The sequence below is a fragment of the Carcharodon carcharias genome, chromosome 5 (genome assembly GCF_017639515.1).
Source record: "Carcharodon carcharias isolate sCarCar2 chromosome 5, sCarCar2.pri, whole genome shotgun sequence".
In the NCBI taxonomy this organism is placed as follows: Eukaryota; Metazoa; Chordata; class Chondrichthyes; order Lamniformes; family Lamnidae; genus Carcharodon; species Carcharodon carcharias.
Genome location: NC_054471.1, coordinates 20,842,727 through 20,856,195, shown reverse-complemented (window position 1 = coordinate 20,856,195; position 13,469 = coordinate 20,842,727). Strand labels below are relative to the sequence as shown.

General features: G+C 40.9%; 1 protein-coding gene across 2 annotated transcripts in view; it reads left to right on the top strand.

The window, feature by feature from the left end:
• The window catches only part of soul4 (heme-binding protein soul4), a 92,136-nt gene that overhangs the window by 20,074 nt on the left and 58,593 nt on the right, over positions 1-13,469 (top strand). The gene's annotated exons all lie outside the window — the stretch shown is intronic.

The following is a 13,469-nucleotide window of genomic DNA, read 5'->3' as shown; positions in this document are numbered from 1 at the left end:
TAGAGTCCAAAAATGAGCCCAACTGTATTCATCTCATGGTACTTTTGCAATTCCTGTTCTGTCAGATGATGTTAAAAGGTTTGTTGGTCCAAAGATACCAGTTTACAGTAGTTAATAGGTGAACAAATCCAGTAATTAAATCACTAGCACTTGCAGTCGTTGTTAAATGGTTGCTACCAGTGTTTAGAGCAGATTGCCCTGTTATTCTTGTGTGGAACATGGTCATTACAAATATTTCCCATGATTTTGCTGATTTCTCTTTTGACTTAAAGTTCTTAGTAAAATACTTGATAGTGTATAGGACAATGTGTACATGTATTGAAATGCTGAGATCACTTTGGTGATTTGATACAAATGCATTGGTCCACAGTCTTGACAGTAACAGAAGGTAAACAAAGGAAAAACACATTTTTACACACTTGAAATCTAATAATTCCACCCATTTGAAGTGGTCTAGCATCATTTACACTCACTATAGATCATAAAAAATGTTATAATTATATGATTCCTTGTCACAAAAATTTCAGACTCTTTTGTCTTTGCCCACTCTTGTCCCTGAGATCATGACCTTAGTCTCAGGTTTGAGATCCTGGCCTTTGAAACATCCTTTTCCTCAATCACAAGAAATAGGAACAGGGGTAGACTGTATGGCCCATCGAACCTGCTCAACCATTCAATTTGATCATGGCTGATCTTGGGTTTCAACTCCATTTTCGTGCCCGTTCCCCATGAGCTTTAATTCCCTGAGAGACCAAAACTCTATCTGTCCTGGCCTTAAATGTATTCAACAATGGAGCATCTGCAACCCTCTGGGTAGAGAATTCCAAATATTAACGAGCCTTTGAGTAAAGTAATTTATCCTCATCTCAGTCCTAAATGATTGGCCCCTTATCCTGAGACTGTGCCCCATGTTTTAGACTCCTGACACTAGCAGAAACAACCTCTCAGCATCTATCCTATCCCGCCCCCTCAGAATTTTGTAGGTTTCAATGAGATCGCCTCTCATTCTTCTAAATTCCAGAGAATATAAATTCAATTTACTTGGCCTCTCATCATAGGACATCTCCTCATCCCAGGGACCAATTTAGTGAACCTTCTCTGTACTGCCTCAAATGCAAGTATATTCTTAAATGTGGAGATCGAAACTGCACACAGTCCTCCAGATATGATCCCAACAAAACCTACAACTGTAGTAATACTTCTTCATCCTTGTCCTCCAAACCCCTTGCAATAAAGGCCAACATGCCATTTACTTTCTAAATTGCTTGCAGTTAACTTTCTGCGTTCTTTGTAAAAGTACACCCAGGTCTCTTTGATTCTCAATGCTTACAAGCTTCACACCTTTTAAAAAATATTTTGCTTTTCTATTCTTACGATCATAGTGAATAACTTCACACTTCCCTAAATTATACTCCATCTGCCATCTTGTTGCACACTCACTTAACCTGTCTATATCTATTTGCAGCCTCTGTGTCCTCTCCACAGCTTACCTTCCCACCTAGCTTGGTATTATCAGCAAACCTTGATATATTACTCTATCTTTTCATCAAAATCATAAGAGCTGGGCCGAAGGCTGATCCTGCACATTGGAGGTGATGATGGATTTTGCCATCTACGTATGCCTCCCATAGGAGCCTCCCAAAATACGAAAAATGGTCCACGTTTTATAAGATCTCACTGTTGATCTTAATCATATGATCATGCACAGAATGAACCAGACATCATGGCAAAGTGGTATGCGGTCAGGAGGGAATGACCCTGACAGACCTCAGTGTTAATTCCAAACCCCATGAGGTCTCATGACATCAGGTCAACTATGGGTAACGAACTCTGCTGATTTCCATCTACTGCTTCCTTCAACTGATGAATCAGTACTTTTCCATGTTGAACACCACTTGGAAGAAGCACTGAGGGTAGCAATGCTACAGAATACAGAAGCACTTCCATGTCCATCATCAAGAGTGGCTTGGAAGCACCACTACTGACTTAAGTTGGCTGAGTCCTGAAGGACAAGTTCGCTTGACCAGTTCAGCAACAGATGGTGAGAGAATCAACAAAAGGTAAAAATCTGCTTGACCTCATCCTCACCAATCTACTTGTCAAAGATGCATTTGTCAATGGCAACATTGATAGGAGTGACCACCATACAATCGATATGGAGACAAATTCCCATCTTCACACTGAAGACACCCTCCATCGTGTTGTGTGGCATTACGACAGTGCTCAAAATTGGGGATCTATGAATTGCTGTGGGATATCAGCAGCTGCAAAATAATATTCAACAAGTACCTGTAATCTTAGCCTGCCATATCCTTGGATCTACCATTACCAATAAGCAGGGGACCACCACTGGCTCAATGAGGAGCAGCATTAGGCATATCTATACATGAGGTACCAATATGATTGTTGGCTCTCCTAGATTTGAGGATGATGTCAGTTCTGGGTCGCAAATTTCTTCTATGGTTCTTCATGGAGTCATATGATAAGAAATAGAAGCAGGAGTAGGTCATTTGGCCCATCCAGTCTGCTCCACCATCCGATAAGATCATGGATGATCTAATTGTGGCCTTAACTCCACTTTCCTGCCTGCCCCCATAACCTTTAACTCCTCTGTCTCACTCAGCCTTGAACATATTTAATGAATCAGCCTCCACTGCTCTCTGTCGAAGAGAATTCCAAAGAATAACAACCCTCTGAGAAAAGAAATTCCTCCTCATCTCCATCCTAAATTGGAGACCCCTAATTTTTAAACTAGTTCATAGTCCTAGATTTCCCCACAAGAGGAAATATCCTCCCAGCATCTACCCTGTCAAGTCCTTCAGAATGTTATGTTTCAATAGGATCATCTCTCATTCTTTTTAACTCCAATGAGTGTAGGCCCAACCTTTCCTCATAAGACAAAACCTTCATCCCACGAATCAGCTGAGGGAACCTTCTCTGAACTGCTTCTAAAGCAAGCTTATCTTCCCCCCCCCCTTAAATAAGACCACCAAAACTGTGCACAGCTCTCCAGGTGCAGTCTCACCAATGTCCTGTTCATTTGTGGCAAGACTTCCCTACTTTTATATTCCAACCCCCTTGCAACAAATCGTGTGATTCCATTTGCCTTCCTAATCACTTGCTGTACCTGCACACTAACGTCCTGTGATTCATGTACAAGGAAACCCAGATCCCTGTACTGCAGCATTCTGTAGTTTTTCCATTGAAATAAGATTCTGCTTTTCTATCCTTCCTGCCAAAGTGGACAACCTTATGTTTTACTTATCTGCAAGTTTTTTGCCCACTCATTGAACCTATCTATATCTCTTTGCAGACTCTTTGTGGTCACAACTTGTTTTCCTATCTATCTTTGTATCATCAGCAAGTTTGGTTAGAATACAGTCTGTCCCTCAGCTAAATCGTTAATATAGATGGTAAATAGTTGAGGTCTCAGAACTGATCTCTGTGGCATTCCACTAGTTACAGTTTTCAAACTGAAAATGACCCATTTATCCATAGTCTGTGCTTCCTGATAGTTAGCCAATCCTCTATCCATATTAGTATATCACACCCAATCCCATGAGCTCTGACATTGTGTAATAACCTTTTATGCAGCACCTTAACAAATGCCTTTTGAAAATCCAAATAAATTACATCTTTATCCACTTTTCCCTTTATCCACCCTGTTTATTATATTCTCAAATAATTCTAATAAATTTGTCAAACACAATTTCCCTTTCACAAAATCATGTTGACTCTGCCTGATTGTATTTCAATTTTCTAAGTGTCCTGCTATTACCACCTCAATAATGGATTCTAGCCTTTTCCCTAAGACAGATGTTAGACTAACTGGCCTATAGATTCCTGCTTTCTACCTCCCTTCTTTCTTGAATAGTGGTGATATAGTTGCATTTTTCCAAACTGCTGGGACCTTTACAGAATCCAGGGAATTATTGGAAGATTTCAACCAATGAATCCACTATTTCTGCATTCACTTCCGTTAAGACCCTAGGGTGCAGGCCATCATGTCCAGGGGGCTTATTAGCTTTTAGTTCCTTTAGTTTTCCTAGCACTTTTTCTCTAGTGTTAGTGATTGTTTTAAGTTCTTTGTTTTGAGAGTCATAGAATGGTTGTAGCTCAAGAGGAGACCATTTGGCTCATTGTTTCTGTGCTGGCTCTCTGCAAGAGCTATTCACCAAGTGCCACTCCCCTGCCTTCCACACCCCCTCCCCCACATATTTTTCCTTTTCAGATAATGATCCAATTCCCTTTTGAATGTTGCAATTAAATCTGCCTCCACCACTCTCTCAAACAGTGCTTTCCAGTTCATATCCATTTGCTGTGTAATAAAGGTTTTCATGTTGCCATTGTTTCTTTTGCCAATTACCTTAAATCTGTGCTCTCTGGTTCTTGATCCTTACACCAATGGGAACAGTTTCTTTCTTTCTACTGTGAGCAATCCCTACATAATTTTGAACACCTCAAAAAATCTTCCCTCAGCCTTCTTCTCAAAGGAGAACAGTCCTGGCTTCTCCAATCTATCTCTTTAACTGAAGTTCCGCATCTCTGGAACCATCTTCGTGAATATTTTCTGCACTCTCTCTAATGCCTTCACATCTTTCCTAAAGTGTGGTGCCCAGCACCAAATGCAATACTCCAGCTGAGGCTGAACCAGTGTTTTATACAGGTTTATCATAGCTTTCTTGCTTTTGACTCTATTTATAAAGCCCAGGATCCTGTACACTTTTTAACTGCTCTTTCAATCTGTCCTGCCACCATCAATGATTTGTGTGCATATACCCCCAGGTTCCTCTGCTCCTGCTGACCCTTTAGAATTATACTTTTTAGTTTATATTGTCTCTCCATCTTTTTCTACCAAAATGTATCAATTCATACTTTCTGTATTAAGTTTCATCTGCTATTGTCTGCTCATTCCACCAATTTGTCCATGTCTTTTGAAGTTTAACACTAGCCTCCTCACATTTCACAATACTTTCAAGTTTCGTGTTGACCACAAATTTTGAAATTGTGCCCTGTATACCAAAGTCTAGGTCATTAATATATATCAGGAGGAGCAGGGGTCCTAACAGCCACACATGGGGAATTTCACTATAAACCTTTCTCCAGTCTGAAAAACATTAATTAACCACTACTCTCTTTTTCCTGTCACTCAGCCAATTTCATATCCATGTTGCTACTGTTCCTTTTATTCCATGAGTTCTAACTTTGCTCATGAGTCTGTTATGCGGCACTTCTTCAAATGCCTTTTGGAATTCCATGTATACAACAACTGCATTACCCACATCCACCCTCTTTGTGATCTATCAAAAAACTCAAGCAAGTTAGTTAAACATGATTTGCCCTTAACAAATCCATGCTGGTTTTCCATAATTAACCCACATTTGCCCAACTGACTATTAATTTTGTCCCAAATCATTGTTTCTAAAAGCTTCCCCACCACTGAAGTTAAACTGACTGCCCTGTATTTGTTGGATTTATCCTTGCACCCTTTTTTGAACAAGGATCCCTTTGCAATTCTCCAATCCTCTGGCACTCTGAGTTGAAGGAAGATTGGAAAATTATGACCAGTGTTTCCAACAGTTTCCATTCTCACTTTCCTTTGTATACTTGGATGCATCTTTATCATATTCTGGTTCTTTATCAAATTTAAGTACAGTCAGTCTGTCCAATACCACCACCGTATCAATTTTAAAGCAATCATAGGCAGCATTTTCTTCCTTCGTAACAACCAAAGCATTTAGTCTCTTTCTCTTAGGCAGTCCCTTGCGATTGAAAAGGACTTGCTTTCACTCTGGTTTGATGGGTTTTGGGATGGCTGATGAGCCACCTCTTTCCCCAAAACCTTAAATCTGTATCTAATCCTTATAGGATCAGGTAATATCAGCTGGAAACAGCTTTTCTTTGTCTACCTGTCATAATCTTGTACACCGCGATCAAATCTCCCCTCAATCTCCTGCGCTGCAAGGGAAGTGCAGCTTTTCCAAACTAGCCTGGTACTGTGTAGCTAAAACCCCTAATCCCAGGAAATGTTCTGGTAAATCTTCTCTGCACCCTCTCAAAGACCTTCACATCTACCCTAAAGTGTGGTGACCAGAACTGGATATGATACTCCAGTTGTGGCCCAACAAGAACTTTATAAAGATTCAGCATTAATTCCCTACTTTTGTTCTGAAAATCTCGTTATGAATCCCAAGATCCCATATGCTTTGCAAATTACTCTCAATATGTCATGTCACTTTCAATGATCTATGTACATGAACCCTGGGTTCCAATATCCCTGCACACTCTTTAGAGCTATGTCATGAAATGTATGTTGCCTCTCCGTTGCACTACTGCCAAAATGCATCACCTCACTGTATTAAATTCCATCTGCGATATATACATATGCATATACACACACATATATATATTTGTGTGTATATATGTATAGTGGACGTAGCACTGACCCCTGGGGAACATTGCTGTCTACCTCCTCCAGTCTAAAAAACAACCATTTACCACCACTCGCTGTTTTCTGTCCTTAAGCCATTTTTGAATCCAACCTGACACTAATCCTGCAATTCCATGAGCCAGAATTTTGTTAACCGGCCATTTTTGTACCAGATATATACCATTGCCTTGCCTTCGTCCACCTTCTGATACAGGCACATCACACTTTGAAACCAAGTGACAGATGCTACCCCAGACGGATGCTATGGATCTCTCTTCAACTCCCCCCAGACACTTGTCATACCAGTCTCACCGAATTCTGTCTTTCACACAAGGGTTTCTAATCTCCACTCTCCAAGAACTCTCCCTGGACAGATACGTTCAAGACAAACTGAACACAAACAACTTCCAAATCAAACTGCTGCTTCCAGCTTCATTGTGTGTGTCTGTGGGAGGTCCTGCGTCTGTGGAGCTTTGTTGCCTGGCAACAGCCCAGCTTCTCTACTTATGTTTGTTTAACAGAACTGCAACATTTGTACAACTCATTAGAAATGCAGGCACCCTTCAAAGCGAAACAAAACTCAACCTGACCCCCCCCCCCCCAACAAATGATACAGAAACACAAATCAAACTAAAACTCATTCCCAACACCCACAAACACCAAAGACAACCCACTCAAACCACCTCTCTTTCCCAACATAATATTGAGTTACCTTCCAGACAAGTGTCAAAGCGATTTGGAGAAACTATTGCAGTCACACAAAGCTATTTGTGGGAATAAGCTCGGGAGAACAAATTTAGCTACACATGATGTAAATGTGAAGATTCAGTTTTCCTTATGGATTAAATCCAGCAAAATTATCACAACAGAAAGAAATCGAATTCATGCTTCAAATTGACATCATTGAGTCTAGTTGCAGTAACTGGAGTTCGCCTATTAAGCTGGTGCCAAAACCAGATGGAACACAAAGACTGTGTGTAGATTATTGAAAAGTAAATGTAGTGACAAAAGTGGATTCATGTCCTATTCCACGGTTGGTTGGTTGCATTGAGAAAGTGGGACAATCAAAGTTTATTACAAAAATTGACTTGGCAAGTACCGTTATCAGAGAAAGCAAAGGAGATATTGGCTTTTGTGATACTAGATGGACTAAATCAATTTAAAGTTGTGACATTTAGTTTGAAAAATGCACCAGCAACATGTCAAAGAGTGACAAACAAAGTGATTGCAGGGCTCAGCAATTGTGCTGTTTATATTGACGACTTGATAGTTTTCAGTCAAACGTAGGTGGAGCATTTACAACATCTGAAAGAACTGTTTGACTGCAAGAAGCTAATTTGGTGGTGAAGTTGGTTAAGAGTGAGTTTGCAAAAGCGCAAGTTACATATCTAGGCCATACCATTGAACATGGTAAGGTGGCTCTAAGATATGTGAAAGTAAAAGCCATCATGAGTTTCCCCAACAAAATGAGAAGTTTTGAGATTTCTGGGCATGAGTGGATTTTACCAAAAGTTTGTACCAAATTTTAGCAGCATGGTTTCTCCATTGACTGAACTATTAAAAAAGAACAAGAAGTTTCAATAGACAGGGGAGTGTCAGAATGCATTGGACAGTTTAAAAATTGTATTGACTAGGATGCCAGTTTTGGCAGTACCTAATTACACCAAGCAATTTAAGTTGGCAGTTGACGCAAGTGATGTCGACATTAGTGTTGTATTGTCGCAAGAAAATGAAACTGGAATTGAGAAACCGGATAGGTATATTTCACGAAAGCTGCATGTACATCAGAGAAGATATTCAACCATTGAAAAGAAGACTCTGGGTCTGGTGTTAGCACTGCAGCATTTCGAGGTTTATGTTGCAAGCAATTCTTCAGAAACAATTGTTCATAGAGACCACAATCCTTTAAAATTTCTGGACAAATTTCGAGACCGAATTGCAAAGCTGTTCAGATGGAGTCTATTACTGCAACCATTTAATTTACAGAATATACATGTGGCTGGATGAGAAAATCTAATTGCAAGATTTGTATATACTATGTTAATACATGCACTTGGTAATATAATAGCTTGTGTATAGATAAGTATAGTAAGTAGTGTAAGATGGGTTGAGCAAATGAAGCCATCTTTTAAAATTATGATGGTTCATTTTTCCATAAGGATGGAGGTGTTACGAAACTATAATATTTTTCATAATATTATTATCGTTTATTGTAAAGTAGGTTAATGGTTGTGAGTGTAGGTATCTGTGTGTGATTTAATTTAATTGGAGTCAGCTAGATTGCAAGCTTGAAATTATTAAAAGGAGTTAGGTGTGAAATGCTAATGAGTAAACATGGATGAGGCCTTTGCATATAAGATGTGAAGGAAATTTGCATTTTTGGTTAAGTGAAGGAGTTGTTTGGATTTCAAAGGGATGGTAGGATGTTTACAATTGGTAAGATAAGCAAGGTCAAGAAGTGTGTTTATTTTTCCCCGAAAGGAAAGAGGTCACGTTGGCAACATGAAAGATTTTTATATTATGGGAAAAGTAAATTTGCAAGGGCATACGGAACAATGGAATTCACAGATTAAAGAGAGGGAAACATATATAAAGAGGAACGAAAGGTCACGCTGTGGGCGGGGGGTGGGTGGTTGGCGGGGGGGTTGGGGGGGGAGGTGGCGTGCGTGTGTAAGTGGAGTATGTGACACAGCCTTGAAGAAGCCTCTGGCCATTTTTGTAAAAAGTTGCTGAACAAAGAGCTTGTGGAATTCCACTGTTGAGTGGATGCCATGGTAATTTGCTGGCTTGCTTTTTAAATTTAAAATCTATTTCGGACAGTTGCTTTAAAGGGGGTGTGTAGTTGGGAGTTAGCTTAATTAAGAATTTTAGGATTTGTCATAGCATTAAATAGCTGTAATCTTATGTATGTGCTTGAAATCTTTTTTGTTAATAAATGTTTTCATTTAATTTTTAAAACCTCTGAAGGGATTTGTTAGTGAATTTGTTACTTCTGCCCCAGCAACACTTAAGCTTGACACCATCCAGGGCAAAGCAGCCCACTTGATTGGCACCCCTTCCAAAAACGTTCACTCCCTCCACCGCCGATGAACAGTGGCAGCAGTGTGTACCATCTACAAGATGCACTGCAGAAACTCACCAAGGCTCCTTAGGCAGCACCTTTCAAACCCATGGCTGCTACCATCTAGAAGGACAAGGGCAGCAGACATCGCCACCTGGAAGTTCCCTTCCAAGCTGCACACCATCCTGACTTGGAAACATGTCGCCGTTCCTTTACTGTTACTGGGTCAAAATCCTGGAACTCCCTCCCGAACAACACTGTGGGTGAGCCTACACCACATGGACTGCAGCGGTTCAAGAAGGCAGCTCATCACGACCTTCTCGGGCAATTAAGGATGGGCAATAAATACTGGCCTAGCCAGTGATGCCCACATCCCATAAATGAATACTAAAAAAAATTCTAATCTCATATGCTCTGTTTGGCACTCTTATTTTCCTCTTCACTTATCCTCTCAACATATTGGCCCAAATCTTCTGATCAGAGTTGGTACGCTGATCAAATTGAAAACAACCCACTCACCAGGATACATTTAAAAAGGGGACTTCCAATCCACAGTGCAGAAGTCCCTCAATGCAGAAATCTACACAGAGAGCAGTGAAGAGAATCAAAGTCTTTAAGCAATTGTATAGAAGGTTGATGAAATTCAACTTGGGAATCCCTGGATCAGTACTAGCATTTCAATTGCTGGATTGTGCTAAGGTCTCTCATATGAACATATGTTCCATTTTTGGAGATGGAGACCCAATTGGATAAGATGTCTGCTGCGCTGAAAGAATTCTTAGAAAAACAGACATTTTCTCAGCCTTCAGGGAACAAATGGTGACTCAAGGACTAGAGGGCTCAATGATTGCCAGATTTTGAAATGGTCCATATACTGATGCAGGTGTCAATACAACGAAAAGATTAGAGCCAAACAGAATTAGGATGAAAGCGTCTTTAGTAGATTTGGCTATTACATCAAAAGACTGAATTGGAACAGCAATAACAGGCAAATTAATACCAGGAATGCCCAAGGAAGTTATTGGGTTCAGGGTGACCCTTGGGTGACAAGGGAGATAGAGAGGTGATGTGGTCTACATGGACTTTAGCAAGGATTTTGATAATGTCCCTCATGGCAGACTGGTCAAGAAAGTAAGAGCCCATGGGGTCCAAGGCAAAGTGGCACGTTGGATCCAAAATTGGCTGAGAGGCAGGAAGCAGAGAGTCTTGTTAGAGGGATTTTTCTGTAACTGGAAGTCTGTTTCCAGTAGGGTTCTGCAGGGCTCGGTGCTGGGGCCCTTGCTGTTTGTGGTGTACATGAATGATTTGGACTTAAATGTATAGGGTATGATCCAGAAGTTTGCGGATGACATGAAAATTGAGAGGGTGGTAAATAGTGAGGAGGATAGCTGTAAACTCGTCCGGTGGGCAAGCAATGGCAAATGGAATTCAACCCGGAAAAGTGTGAGGTAATGCACTTGGGGCGGGGGGTGGTGTGCTAAGAAGGCAAGAGATTACAGTATGAATGGTAGGACCCTGGAAAGTACTGACAATCAGAAGGACCTTGGTGTGCATATCCACAGATCCCTGAAGGTAGCAGGGTAGGTAGATCAGGTGGTTAAGAAGGCATATGGGATACTTGCCTTTATTAGCCAAGGCATACAATACAAGAACAGGTAGGTTATGCTGGAACTGTATAAAACGCTGGTTAGGCCACAACTGGAGGTACTGTGTGCATTTCTGGTCTTCACATTATAGGAAGGATGTGATTGCACTAGAGAGGGTGCAGAGGAGATTTACCAGGATGCTGCCTGAGCTAGAGGGTCTGAGCTTTGAGGGAAGATTGGGTAGGATGGAGTTGTTTTCCTTGGAGCAACAAAGGTTGAGAGGGGACCTGATAGAGGTGTATAAGATTATGAGTGACATAGGGTGGAGAGCAAGGTACTTTTTCCATTTGTAGAGGGGTCAATAACTAGGGGCACAGATTTAAGGTAAGAGGTAGAAGGCTAAGAGGGGAGTTGAGGATAAACTTTTCACCCGGAGGGTGGTGGGAGTCTGGAACTCACTGCCTGAAAGGATGGTTTAGTCCAAAACTTTCATAAAAATTTAAGAAGTATTTAGATATTCATTTCTGTCGCCATAGTTTCTAGGGCAATGGGCGAAGCACTGGAAAATGGGATTAGTGTAGTCAGATCTTTGCTGACCAGCACAGATCCAATGGACTGAATGGTTCCTTTTGTGTTGTAAATGTCTGAGAGTCTATGAGATAACATGAAGAAAGAAAAGCAAAGAGGGTGTATGATGCACGTAAGGCAGATTCTTTAAGCAAGGACCAGGCTAAATACTACGACCCAGATCTTCCAGTCTCTGGATCATCAGAGAGCAGACGTACAACCAGAAATGTATGTTGGGACCCTCCAAGAGTCCTGACGCGCTGACTGCATGGGAACTGTCCAGGAAATGTGAACTTCCGATGGGCAATTCCCTTGCTCCCCAGGCCCTTTGTCAGGAAGATATAATAATGTTTATAATGTGATTGGAATTTATTGTAGCATAGAGTGATAGTGGGGTCTGTGTCTGTGTGTGTGTGTTGGGGGACTTAATTGAATTAAATGCAGCTGGTCCGAAGGCTTTGATGTATCGGAAGATTAGCTTGGTTTGAAATGTTAAGTAGGTAATCATGGGGGATGTTTTAGAATGTAAGGTGTAAAGGGAACATTTGCATTTTTAAATAAACCAGACAAGCTTGAATTCAAAAGAGGATGTGAAATGTTACACCTAGCCAGAAGTTAAGAAACAGTGTGTTTATTTTTCCCAAAGATTACTGGTAAAATTGGTACTATGATAGATTTTATTATTAGAGAGGTAAAGTCCAAAGACATAGTGAAACAATGGGAATTTGTATTCAGAGGGGAAAATATGTATAAAGGAGCGAAGGTTGTGTGTAAGGGCAGGCATTCTAAGATCTAACACTAGTCTGAAAAGCCTCCAGCATCTGAGCCTCAAGCTGCTGTCTACAAGGAACTGAAACTGAGAAAAACTCACTTTGAATTCAACTGGGGTATTGTGTGTTACTTTGCCTGGGTCTTTTAAAATTTGTGTGTCTCACTGTTGCTTTAACGGAGGTGTAACAGGGGTTTAGATTAATTAGGGGATATAGAAGTTATCATAATAGTAATTTGTAGATCTATGTATGCTTAAAATAATTTTTTATATTAATAAAAGGTTTAATTTAGTTTTGTAAGAAATCTATAAGACTTGCTGGGCTTCCTTTTACTGAATTCAAAGCCCACATCTCAAAATAAGTACAAATTGGAAATAGTTGTGGTAGCTGCTTCAAGTTTCCCTCTGATATTTGGGCAGCTTGGCATTTAGCATCCGCCTGCCATAACACTTTCGAAAAAGGCTGACTCTGAGCAGGATTTGGAGACTTCAGACAGTTACTCAGGAAATGGTAGACAGAAAAATCCTAGTCTAACTCCTGGGTAACTATACAACCAACCCAACCCCAATCACTGACCACCCCCAACCCCCCTAAACTCTCCCTGACCAACTGACTACACCCAACTCCTCCCCGAACCGACTAGTCCACACTATCTGACTAACTCCACACCTGAAAACCCATCCCAACCTGACCTGACAACCCTGCCAACACCTACTAATCCACCTGCTACTCTACCACCCTACCCACCTGCCACCCTACCCACCTGACTACCCACCCACCTGCCACCCTACCCACTCAAGCACTTAGCTCACTCACCCTACCCACTTACCTCACCCACTTAGCCAACCCACCAGCCTACCTATTCACTCATTCATCCATTCACACATTAACTAACATTCACACTGGACATTTAAACTTGCCTTACAGCAGCTAGTGCTGTAAAAAGGGGGCATGGTTTCTGCCATCACTTAAAGACTCTGATATATGCATCCATTAAATGACAATCTGTTTTTCGAAATATATCAAAGTCTGACCATGCAGAAGTCTGATTGCAG